Source organism: Pistacia vera, unplaced genomic scaffold (genome assembly GCF_008641045.1).
Source record: "Pistacia vera cultivar Batoury unplaced genomic scaffold, PisVer_v2 Contig437, whole genome shotgun sequence".
Taxonomy (NCBI): domain Eukaryota; kingdom Viridiplantae; phylum Streptophyta; class Magnoliopsida; order Sapindales; family Anacardiaceae; genus Pistacia; species Pistacia vera.
Window position 1 is genome coordinate 990,196 of NW_022196265.1, and position 12,532 is coordinate 1,002,727.

General features: G+C 35.1%; 2 pseudogenes; both read right to left on the reverse strand.

The window, feature by feature from the left end:
* Window positions 1-2,054: 2,054 nt before the first annotated feature.
* LOC116144077 lies at window positions 2,055-6,626 on the reverse strand (annotated as a pseudogene).
* A 2,758-nt stretch (window positions 6,627-9,384) lies between these two features.
* On the reverse strand, window positions 9,385-11,909 carry LOC116144078 (annotated as a pseudogene).
* Between the last annotated feature and the right edge of the window lie 623 nt (window positions 11,910-12,532).

Here is a 12,532-nt window from a genome sequence, read left to right on the forward strand (position 1 = left end):
TTTGTTCCTGTTGCTTCTCTATTTCGTTCAGCAAAGAGGAACACAAATTCTTGGAAGAGGGACGAACCGTTTCAGTTGAATACGAAAACGCTTGACCCACAAAGTTAACATAATGACTTCCTTAATTTTTCCAACCTTGTTTCCTCCTAAACAAACATATTAGCCAATTCGTTAACATTCCACTTATCCTTAATAGTGTTATAACTAATTTGAAAAGGCCTACACTTAGGAGAAAATGAGTTTAGAACGAACTACACCAAAATGAGTTATCCTCCATCATCCTCAAGGTCTTTAACCTTGCTGCAACAGTAGTCATCTTGATGGTATATATGTTCTTGCATCCTTCTTGACCTATCAAACTTTATTGTTGTTGGTGTGCCTTAAAATACCAGCAAGTGTTTGTCAGTAGAACGAAAACGTTCTTCCACAAACTCAAGGTATCCTTTGCTCTTTTTTTTTGTGGAATAGTGGTGTTTGTTGTTGGCAATAGTCTTTCGAAAAACACAAGGCTTAGTCTGTTAGACCATTTCAATGCTTTATGGTATAACATCTTTTCCTAACTGCTAAATCTGTAATAGCAGGAAATAGTCAACCCCTAAATACCTAAATGGAACTTGACTTGTTCACACATTCAGAGAAATTTAACCCTTATATATTTGGAATAAATGAACCAGAGTACACCTTGCAATTCACTGAACCCGGGTGGGAACATGTCGTTTACTTGGAAAAATAAGCCAATTTCTATGATCTTGATTGAATTAATGTAATTTTGAACTGAGAGTTGTTGAAAAAAGTCAAAAGAATCCTCATTTCATCTGCATCTACGGATTGAAGAATCAACCCCATTAATTAAACAAATCACATTACCACACTTTTACACACTCTAATAACCCGACAACGACGCAGCATCCACATATCTTAGAACACTAATCATTTATTAAATAAATATGTGCAACAGTCAGGGATAAAACATCTACTTGAGATAACATTAAATGTTTTCCATCAGAATTATGCGATATAGCACCAAGAAAAACTAGCCCTTCCCCATGTGGTCAAGTAATTAAGAGGATTTCACTAGTTTATTGTTTCTATTTGAGGACCCAAATTGGAGGTTCATATTTAATAACATCTGAAGCTGAAGAACCACGTTCAAACAAACCGGAAAGCTCTTCTTTATTTCTTTTTGACCACCATAAATTGAACAAATATATCATGATGCATGTAACATTTATCATATTCCAAAATGTTCTAACGTCAAACAAACTAAAATTTACGTCATTCTATATTATATGCAAGCCAATTAGCAAAAGGCATATGGATAGGATCTCATCACCTACCATATCCTCTACAACCTAATAATTCATCAGGAATGCCATATCCGTACTATATGCTGATAATATGCATAATAACCGAAACGTGTATGGTGTTTCAATTTTTATATATATAATATTGAAAAATATCAATCTCCAGTTTTATTGATTTTGCGTGCAACCTTGGCAAACGAAGAGGTACACTTGGTATAAATTAGGTTATTCTTGTTGAGTATGTCAAGTTTTATGCATGACTATATCTGTACCGGTTTCTATTATAGAATCGGTTAGTCAATACGACAATTAATCAACATTAATATTACGTTTCAACAATTCTTCTCACAGATTCACTACTATTCATAGTCAATTATTCAAATATAATTTCTTCTTCATTATCGCATATGTAAACATCAACTGATTACCCGATATCAAATGCTTCACTACCACATATATGTTCTTGAAACCCTAATAATTCACGAAGAAAGAGAGGGCAAATGCTACTAACAAAGCTTTTGTATGATATTTTTACGTCCACAATTCACATGGAGCTCCGTAACAAGTTACTTTATGTTTTCATTGAAGAAAAAAAGATGTGCGAAAAGAAAACAAACGGGTCTAACTTCTTAATATATATTTATGAACTCGCAAGCAACTACCTTGGAAACTTCCTAGGTTGAGAAGGATTAATCTGATAACAAGTCCCGGGAACACATCATCAGGATCATGATATGAGGATTACCTCAACTATGAAAGGGTCGCCGCACTTACGCTGATGGTGTGAAGGGTTTTCTCCTTCTCAACAACAATAATTTCATCACAAGGTCGCTCTAGAAACTGTTTGCCTTTGAATTTTATTGGATCATTCGTGATATTCCTGGACTCTCTGAAAAAGCCAGCAAATAAGAGCTACAGTATAAGGCACAGTACCGAAGCAGCATCAGCTACAGCTCTTGAAGTAAGCAAATGACTGTTTGAATTGGAGAGCTTGGAAGCCATGAGAGGATTAGAGAAGAGAAAAGACAGAAAGTTGAAAGAAGGGATGTTGGGAGTTAATATATAAAGAAGGGAAGCACTAGGCGGCATGGAGGTGTGGGGCCAGTGTTGGCGGTTTTAATGAAAGGGAGTTGGAATATTGAAAAAAATTGGCCGCGATTATTTAGCGTTGTTTACTAACTCACCTTCTTTTCTCAACCCACAACTCATCCAATCAAATCGTGGTCTTTTTAAATATATAAATAATAACCTTTGCTTGATTGGTTTTCAGAACGTGTGCCATTTACGTTGGGTTTGCAAGCGAAATTGGTTATCCTTTGAAACAAATCCTCCAAACAGCGATCTAATTCGCAGCGTCATAATTATTTTTTATTTTATTTTATTTTTCCTCTTTTATCAAGATTTATCAGTCATTGTTTAATGGTTAATTGATAGCCAGTAGCATATATCTGATAAACCATAGAGCTTCAACGCAATGAAACAGAAAGAAAAAGCAAAATCTAGAGAATTTTTATTCAGCTAAATAATAGAATCTACCAAACTTAAACAGCTTGGGGATCAAAAACCATATGTTATGCTGGTTTCAGATATGACCCCATGGTGGTGCTCTACCCCCTCCTATATACAAATGCCGAAAAAGATATGCCACAATTTACAAGGCAACTTCTTCGTACAAATTAAATCGCTCAGCCACACCTCGCTTTGCCAACAACTTCCACACGCTTAACATCCCAGTTCCATCCCAGTGAAAAAGAGGCCATCAGGACCATCTGAATTTCTCTCACTTCACGTTTTGAAAATATCCGGCCCCTTTCAGTGAACCTATACCAGGAAAGTTTGTTAAAAGGCATGCAGAAACAAAGATATCTGTCAGCCAGTAGATTATTCTTATAAATTAAGAAAGATGGCACCCACGATGGCAACTCATAGAGGCGAGTAGAATTGTCATACAAGCACAAAGCTAACTGGTTGCCCATCTGCATCTTCATCCCAGAAAGCACAAGCCCCACCTGTAACAAGCAAATTACAACAAAAAATCATCAGTTCAAGCCCAGCATTCACAGTATCAACACACTTTATGAGCCCATCAACAAAATTGGGGGTCGGTTCTGTACCAATCAAACGAGTTCAACTTAATCCAATCATAACAACTAAAATCAAAGCTATTCATGCATGGCCCATATTGTCACATCTCACATGTGCATGCCACATTCACACGAGAATAAACTGGATAATGGAGGTGGTATATTTTTATTAAAATCCTAAATCTATCATGCATCACATATAATAGTATGGATCAATATACAAGGTGAAACAAAAGCAGAGGAACTAGAACAAAGGAGGCCACAGTTCAAGCACAAAAGAAATGCACTACAAGCAAAATCTATAGTACAAAAATTATAACTAAACCACATACGTGTTCTTCGTTATGAGTATAGGTTACTTCCAAGTTGCCTCCTTCTGCAGCAACCCAAACTTTTATCGTCCGGTCCAAAGAACAGGATAACAGATACGATCCCAACATAGAAGAGACATTGGAGCATCAGTATGGCCGTCTAGGTCATAACAGACTGTAAAGTATCACATCCCAAACCTAGTTTAAGAAAGAAAGAATATTAGCACATCAGAATTCATAAACTGCACAACAGCAAAAATTTCTTAAAACTTCTAAATCAGGGTAAATAATATATAAGTAAAAACAAAAGTTCAATATCAGATGCATATTAAAATAAGAATTAAATAGAACATACAGCTTGCCAATAATATATGCTCCAATGAAAGGAGTAAAAGCATCAGCCACCAAAACCAAGAAGAATCAATAACAAAATAATAAATTAGCCCTATCAAAGACAATAAAATAAATTAGTCAGTGAGTAAAAGGCCGTGTCACATAATATAGACTTCTCAAAGAAGAACACAGCCTTGGGTATTTAAGTTGTCCACCTTCCAATCACCAGTCAAATACAAAATGGATATCATAGCTACTAGAAGATATTCTTAAAACTGACAACTTACCCTTATTGTATTGTCCATGGAACCAGAGTAAGCATTTTGCCCCCACAGTTAAACATGTCACAACGTGAGAGTGGCCTCTTAGAGATCCAGCCAGATGAAAAGGATTTTCAGTTCCAGGACTACCTTTCCATGCCAAAATACCCCCATCCTGAAAACCCAATCAAGCAATTAACTCTCCAGACCAATTTAAAGACCAGAAAAGATGATGCACAAATTCAAATGACAAATGACGTACACCTCTGCATTTACATGTTAAACAAGGAGGATGTGTCCTATATAAATATGGTAATAAAGACATAATAATTTTTTTTCTTTCAAAATCAACAGATTTGTATTAATAATAAAAAAAACTAAAACCATATCAATTGCAAAAAAATATCTAAATAGTTCAAGTTACCTGTGCCCCAGCAAACACATATTTCATTCAATAACCATGCAATAGACTTGGCCGCCTGGTTCATTAAGGCTAAATTCAGCCGATGACTCAATGTTCCATGCCTATAAATCACCAATAAACACAAAATAGCTTTGACACTAAAAAGTTAAAGATGGAACAGATTACAATAAGGAAACCAAAAAGGATATATTAGCTATAGGCTAACCTTAACAGCATTGGGCATGCCTATAAAGACCCATGGCCCCTCACAAATCACAGCCAACTTCATCACCCAGATTGATTACACCAGCACATTGACCAGTAGGACAGTCCCAAAGTCTTACTATTCCATCCTACTGCCTGAATAAAGCTTGTCGACCCTAAAGGAAGGGCAATCCCACTGACAGCCTGTCATTGAACATTTAAACATTACATATGTTTTCTTAATATCATAATAAGTGAAAAAAGTGTAAAACCATGATAACAAAAAGTATTTGACAAGCCAAATATAAACCAATAATTATCCATAAACCATGCAAGAACTGGTACACATCTGTCAAATCTCTCCTTCCCTCAAAGCCAAACAGAGTTAAAAAAAAAAAAAAAAAAAAAAAAAAAAAAAAAAAAAAAAAAAAAAAACAGATTAGTGATGATGAGTTATCACAAGCATACCTTCTTGTGCCCATCAAGCTTTGCTAGCATTGAGATCCCATTCCCGCAAAACCATGAATGTATAAACTGACAGTTATCACCTTTCACACAATTTCCAGATAGCCAGTGTTGACAGACCTTTGGTGGTGTCTTCAAAGTACTTATTTTGTCTCCTAACTCAACACTTCCAGTAGAAGAAGCCAAGGTGTTCTTAGGTCTGTTATAATTGGGGATCTTTCTGATTTGAATACGCGTAGTTCCATCTTCTGACCCACTGGAAGTCCATACATTCTTTCGGCTACTAAAGTTGGGATTCTTCCTTGGCCGGTTTTCAGGTAAATCACTTGAAGTTTCAGGGTTAATAGTCGGGGTTGGTGGTTGTATATGCAAAAACCTACAGGGGTTTCTATTGCACTTTCCAACCATATTGAATCTACATAATACGCCGCTGGCAGGCTGTCCTCCAACAAGTAAAGATGATCGTTCCCTTTGATATGAGAGTCCTCTTGATACCTTAACGTCCATACTATAATAAAGAAAGATATAGAGAGAGAATCAATGAACAGCATAGACATATTATCCGTTCCTTCAAAGACGACCCAAATCACAAACGGTCCCATCGAAGATCCAAATGTCAAAAGCTAAACCCACAATCTCTGACTGTTGTATCAGTTGTAGGTAAGGAAATCTGAATTTTTCAAGGAACCAAGAAAAAATAACAAACTATTTTGATACGGGAACGCATGGCGAAGAACCAGATTGTGTCGAATCCTTTGATGCTCCCATTCCAAGTAAGAAAAAAAAGGAAAAAAAAAAACCTTACCCTAACCTATCCAAAACAGTAAAATTAAATCTAAATCCACAGTAATCGAAATCTTGAAGAATGAGCGAGAGTGATCTTGATATTCCACATATTTAAAAGTTCATTCTCCGATCCTTAACCAACCGCAACATCATCAACATGAAACTTTAAAACTAAACCTATGAGAAAGAATAATAAAAAGAGAACCCTAATATGCGTCCAAGTATATAAAAAATCGGATCTGATCATCATGAACTTGGAGATTATAGCTTCTTCGAAGTCCATTCTATAAATAAACCCAAAGAATAACAGCACAGCCTTGATTCAGAAAGAGATATCGCAGCAAACCTGAGATTCCAAGAAGTCGAACTCTGAGAATATCGAAAATAGAGGATTCACGAACAAAGTCGAGAAGGATTTAGAAAGCGAAAAGGGGATTATGAGAGAATTGGTGTTATGATCTCGGAAAAATTCTTTGAACAAGTCTCCTTGTTTATGCGATCATATAAATATATATAGACACGTATGTCGCGTTGCTTTTACGAATTCCGTGCGGAATAAGAAAACGATTAACACTTCATCCAACCGATGTCTGCCACGTGGAACAATCAGTGCTTAACGCGTGTCAGAAATTTTAATTTCCGTTTATGTGGCTATTTAACTTAGAAAAATTAACGATAAGGACAACAATTAAATCATTAAACTAATACTATATTTTTCCTTTTACAATTATCCTATTCTTCTTTAAATTCTCAAAATCAACATGAAAGATGGGATCTTTCTTAGTTTTCAATTTTAATAGGATTGGAAAAGGAAATAGGCCTTCTCTGTGACAAAACATATGCTTGAACATAGGAATTAGATTTCAAAAAGTTCCAATTAGTTAATCTTGTAAAATTCGAACGGAATTAATTAATTATATAAAGATGTGAAATGGTGAAAGGCCAGTACTCGGCATGGATCACAATTCATATCACATGGCCTGATTTTAGGTTGCCGGGTATCATATGGTTTGTCAATTTTTGAGCAAATCTTGGATTTTGGCTTTACTTGTCGAGGATAAGTTGATGGTATATATAATAAAAATCATAAACTTTGTTGAAAATTGATTAAAAAAACACTGCTTCAGCATTTAGGGTTATCTATGTCGTACCTATGTAAGTAAGTTGATAATTGATAAATATGCATAATTTCAAATATTATTTGTATAAACTTAAAATAAAATAATTGTGTAAAATGTAAATTTAGTTTCAAATAACCCCACTCTTTTGTTTTAGCTTAAAAATTTGGTATTAGAATTTAGAAATAAAGGTTGTCTGCGTAAGCATGTTGATAATGGACAAATATGTAGAATTTTAAATATTATATGTATAAACTTAAAGCAAAAGGAGTGTGTAAAATGTAAATTTAGTTACAAATTACTATTCCTTATTTATGAATGACTATTCTTTTAGTTGTTCCTTCATAAGGAACGACAATTCCTTTCGTGAGGAACGACAATTCTTTCATAAAAGACGGTTGTTACCTATGAAGGAACGACCGTTTCTTTGGTCTAGTTAAAATTATTTTGATGTGACAATGCTAACTCAATTGTCACGTAATTAGATTGTAAGGGAAATTTGTGAGAAAAAGATTATTGGTGTAACATTATTCTACCTTATAATGGTTGTATAAACAATTGACTAATCAAAAGATGTCACATCAAAGCTCGGGTGCTAGTTTACAACTTTATAAATCAGACCGTGCCATAGATATATAGAAGTAAATAAGGAGAAGAAAAAAAAATTTTGTAATTTCAATTGGACATACAATAAACCAATAGAAAGGAAAAAAAAAATTATTCATAATTGATTGTACATACAATCATCAACCAATTTTATTTAACTTTTTTCTTGATCGGCAATTTATACAACCGAAGAAACCAAATATACAATTAATAAATAATGAAAATTGAAAACTAAAAATAAAAACAAATACTGTATGTTGAAAACATGAGCAAATAGCATAAAGAAAAGAGAGAAAATGGCAATATTGTAATATAATATAACAAATATGGTTTAAAAATAAGATGAAGAGTAAAGATGAATACGTGTAATTACATTAAAGAGACAATGAGAGAGGGAGAGATAGGCTCAAGTGTCTGGATAATTACATGCGAACCCTACAGGTTTCAGATGAATACATTTTATGCCACTCTCATTTCGAGTGAGATTGTATTATCTAAATGTAAACCCACAAAAGACTAAGCCAGTTTGAACCCTAGATAATCCACAAACGCTGCTTACTCAAATGGCCTCCAAAACCTTTCTTCGTCGTTGTTATTCTTCTTCTGAAAGGGTTACTGAAACCAAAATCTCATCTTTATTGACAAAATCATGTAAAGTGACTACAACTATACCAAAAGATTCAGTACACGTTGGAGAGGTAGCGAGGCTTGATAAATTCCTTCAAAAAGATTGTAAAGAAGGTACCATCACTCTTGATGAAGCACGCTGTTTCTTTTGTTTAATGACTCATATGCAACCCAAACCACCGATTTCTTCATTCAACCAGTTGTTTGCAGCTCTTGCTAAGAAAAAGTTTTATGAAGAAGTTATTTTGCTGTACAAGAGAGTATTTAGCGTTGTTACTAACTCACCTTCTTTTCTCAACCCACAAACTCATCCAATCAAATCGTGGTCTTTTTAATATTAATAAATTAATCTTTGCTTGATTGGTTTTCTCAAGGTGGCCATTTACGTTGGGTTTGCAAGCGAAATTGGTTATCCTTTGAAACGAAGATCCTCCAAACAGCGATCTAATTACGAGCGTCATATATTTTTTTATTTTATTTTATTTTTCCTCTTTTATCAATTTATCGTCATTGTTTAATAGTTAATGAGAGCCGATTGCAATAATCTGATAAACCATAGAGCTTCAACGCAATGAAACAGAAACGAAAAAAAGCAAATCTAGAGAAATTTTATTCAGCATAATAGAATTCTATCTACCAACTTAAACAAGCTTGCTGGGATCAAAAACCATAGTTATGCTGGTTTCAGATATGACCCCATGGTGGTGATCTCTACCCCCTCTATATACAAATGCCGAAAAGAATGATCCACAATTTACAAGGCAACTTCTTCGTACAATATAATCCTCAGCCACACCACTCCTTTGCCAACAACTTCCACACGCTTAACATCCCAGTTCCATCACCAGTGAAAAAGAGGCCATCAGGACCATCTGAATTTCTCTCACTTCACGTTTGAAAATATCCGGCCCCTTTCAGTGAACCTATACCAGGAAGTTTGTTAAAAGGCATGCAGAAAACAAGATATCTGTCAGCCAGTAGATTATTCTTATAAATTAAAGAAGAAGATGGCACTCACGATGGCAACTCATAGAGGCGAGTAGAATTGTCATTACAAGCACAAAGCAATACTGGTTGCCATCTGCATCATTCATCCCAGAAAGCACAAGCACACCCTGTAACAAGCAAATTACAACAATAAAATCAATCAGTTCAAGCCCAGCATCACAGTTAATCAACAGCACTTTTATGAGCCCATCAAAAAATTGGGGTCGTTCTGTACCAATCAAACGAGTTCAACTTAATCCAATCATAACAAACTAAATCAAGCTATTCATGCATGGCCCAGATATGTCCATCTCACATGTGCTGCCACATTCACACAGAGAAGGTAGAAGCTGGATAAGGGAGGTGGTATATTTTTATTAAAATCCTAAATCTATCATGCATCACATATAATAGATGGGATCAAATATACAAGGTGAAACAAAAGCAGAGGAACTAGAACAAAGGAGCCACAGTTCAAGCACAAAAAGAAAATGCACATACAAGCAAAATCATATAGTACAAAAAAAATATAACAAACCACATACGTGTTCTTCGTTATGATATAGGTTACTTCCAAGTTGCCTCCTTCTGCAGCAACCCAAACTTTTATCGTCCGTCCAAAGAACAGGATAACAGATACATCCCAACATAGAAGAGACATTGGAGCATCAGTATGGCCGTCTAGGTCATAACAGACGTAAAGTATCAACTCCCAAACCTAGTTTAAGAAAGAAAGAGATTAGCACATCAGGAATCATAAACTGCACCAAACAGCAAAAATTTCTTAAAACTTCTAATCAGGGTAAAATAATATAAAGTTAAAACAAAAGTTCAATATCAGATCATATTAAAATAAGAATTAAATAGAACATATCAGCTTGCACAAATAATATTGCTCCAAAATGAAAGGAGTAAAGCATCAGCCACCAAAACCAAAGGAGAATCAATAACAAAAATAATAAATTAGCCCTATCAAAGACATAAAATAAATTAGTCAGTGAGTAAAAAGCCAGTGTCACTAAATAGACTCTCAAAGAAGAACACAGCCTTGGGTATTTAAGTTGTCCACCTTCCAATCACCAGTCATAATAGCAAAATGGATATCATAGCTACTAGAAGATATTCTTAAAACTGACAACTTACCCTTATTGTATTGTCCATGGACCAGAGTAAGCATTTGCCCCCAACAGTTAAACATGTCACAACGTGAGAGTGGCCTCTTAGAGATCCAGCCAGATGAAAAGGATTCAGTTCCAGGACTACCTTCCATGCCAAAATCCCCCCATCCTGAAACCCAATCAAGCAATTAACTCTCCAGACCAATTTAAAGACCAGAAAGATGATGCACAAATTCATGACAAATGACGTAACCTCTCGATTACATGTTAAACAAGAGGATGTGTCCTATATAAAAATGGTGAATAAAGACATAAATAATATTTTTTTCTTTCATAAATCAACAGATTTGTATTAATAATAAAAAAACTAAAACCATATCATTGCAAAAAATAATCTAATAGTTCAAGTTACCTGTGCCCCAGCAAACAACATTTCATTAGCAATAACCATGCAATAGACTTCCACTGTTCATTAAGGCTAAATTCAGCCGATGACTCAATGTTCCATGCCTATAATCACCAATAAACACAAAATCAGCTTTGAAACTAAAGTTAAAGGATGGAACAGATTCAATAAAGGAAAACACAAAAGGAATATTTAGCTATAGGCTAACCTTAACAGCATTGGGCATGCCTATAAAGACCCATGCCCCTCACAAATCAACAGCCAACTTCATCACCCAGATTGATTACACCAGCACATTGACCAGTATGACAGTCCCAAAGTCTTACTATTCCATCTCTACTGCCTGAATAAAGCTTGTCGACCCTAAAGGAAGGGCAATCCCACTGACAGCCTGTCTTGAACATTTAAACATTACATATGTTTTCTTAATATCATAATAAGTGAAAAAAGTGTAAACCATGATAACAAAAAGTATTTGACAAGCCAAATATAAAACCAAATATATATCCATAAACCATGCAAAGAACTGGTACACATCTGTCAAATGCTCTCCTTCCCTCAAAGCCAAACAGAGTTAAAAAAAAAAAAAAAAAAAAAAAAAAAAAAAAAAAAAAAAAACAAGATATATGATCACAAGCATACCTTCTTGTGCCCATCAACTTTGCTAGCATTGAGATCCCATTCCCGCAAAACCATAATGTATAACTGACAGTTATCACCTTCCACACATTCCAGATAGCCAGTGTTGACAGACCTTGGTGGTGTCTTCAAAGTACTTATTTTGTCTCCACTCAACACTTCCAGTAGAAGAAGCCAAGGGTTCTTAGGTCTTTTATATTGGGGATCTTTCTGATTTGAATACGCGTAGTTCCATCTTCTGACCCACTGGAAGTCCATACATTCTTTCGGCTACTAAAGTTGGGATTCTTCCTTGGCCGGTTTTCAGGTAAATCACTTGAAGTTTCGGTTAATAGTCGGGGTTGGTGGTTGTATATGCAAAACCACGGTTTCTATTGCACTTTCCAACCATATTGAATCTACATAATACGCCGCTGGCAGGCTGTCCTCCAACAGTAAAATGATCGTTCCCTTTGATATGAGAGTCCTCTTGATACCTTAACTCCATACTATAATAAGAAGATATAGAGAAGAATCAATGAACGCATAGACATATTACCGTTCCTTCAAAGACGACCCAAATCACAACGGTCCCATCGAAGATCCAAATGTCAAAAGCTAAACCCACAATCTCTGACTGTTGTATCAGTTGTAGGAAGGAAATCTGAATTTTTCAAGGAACCAAGAAAAATAACAAACTATTTTATACGGGAACGCATGGCGAAGAACCAGATTGTCGAACCTTTGATGCTCCCATTCCAAGTAAAAAAAAAAAAAAAAAACCTTACCTAACCTATCCAAAACAGTAAAATTAAATCTAAATCCACAGTAATCGAAATCTTGAGAAATGAGCGAGTGATCTTGATATTCCACCCTATTTTTTCAGTTGAATACGAAAACGC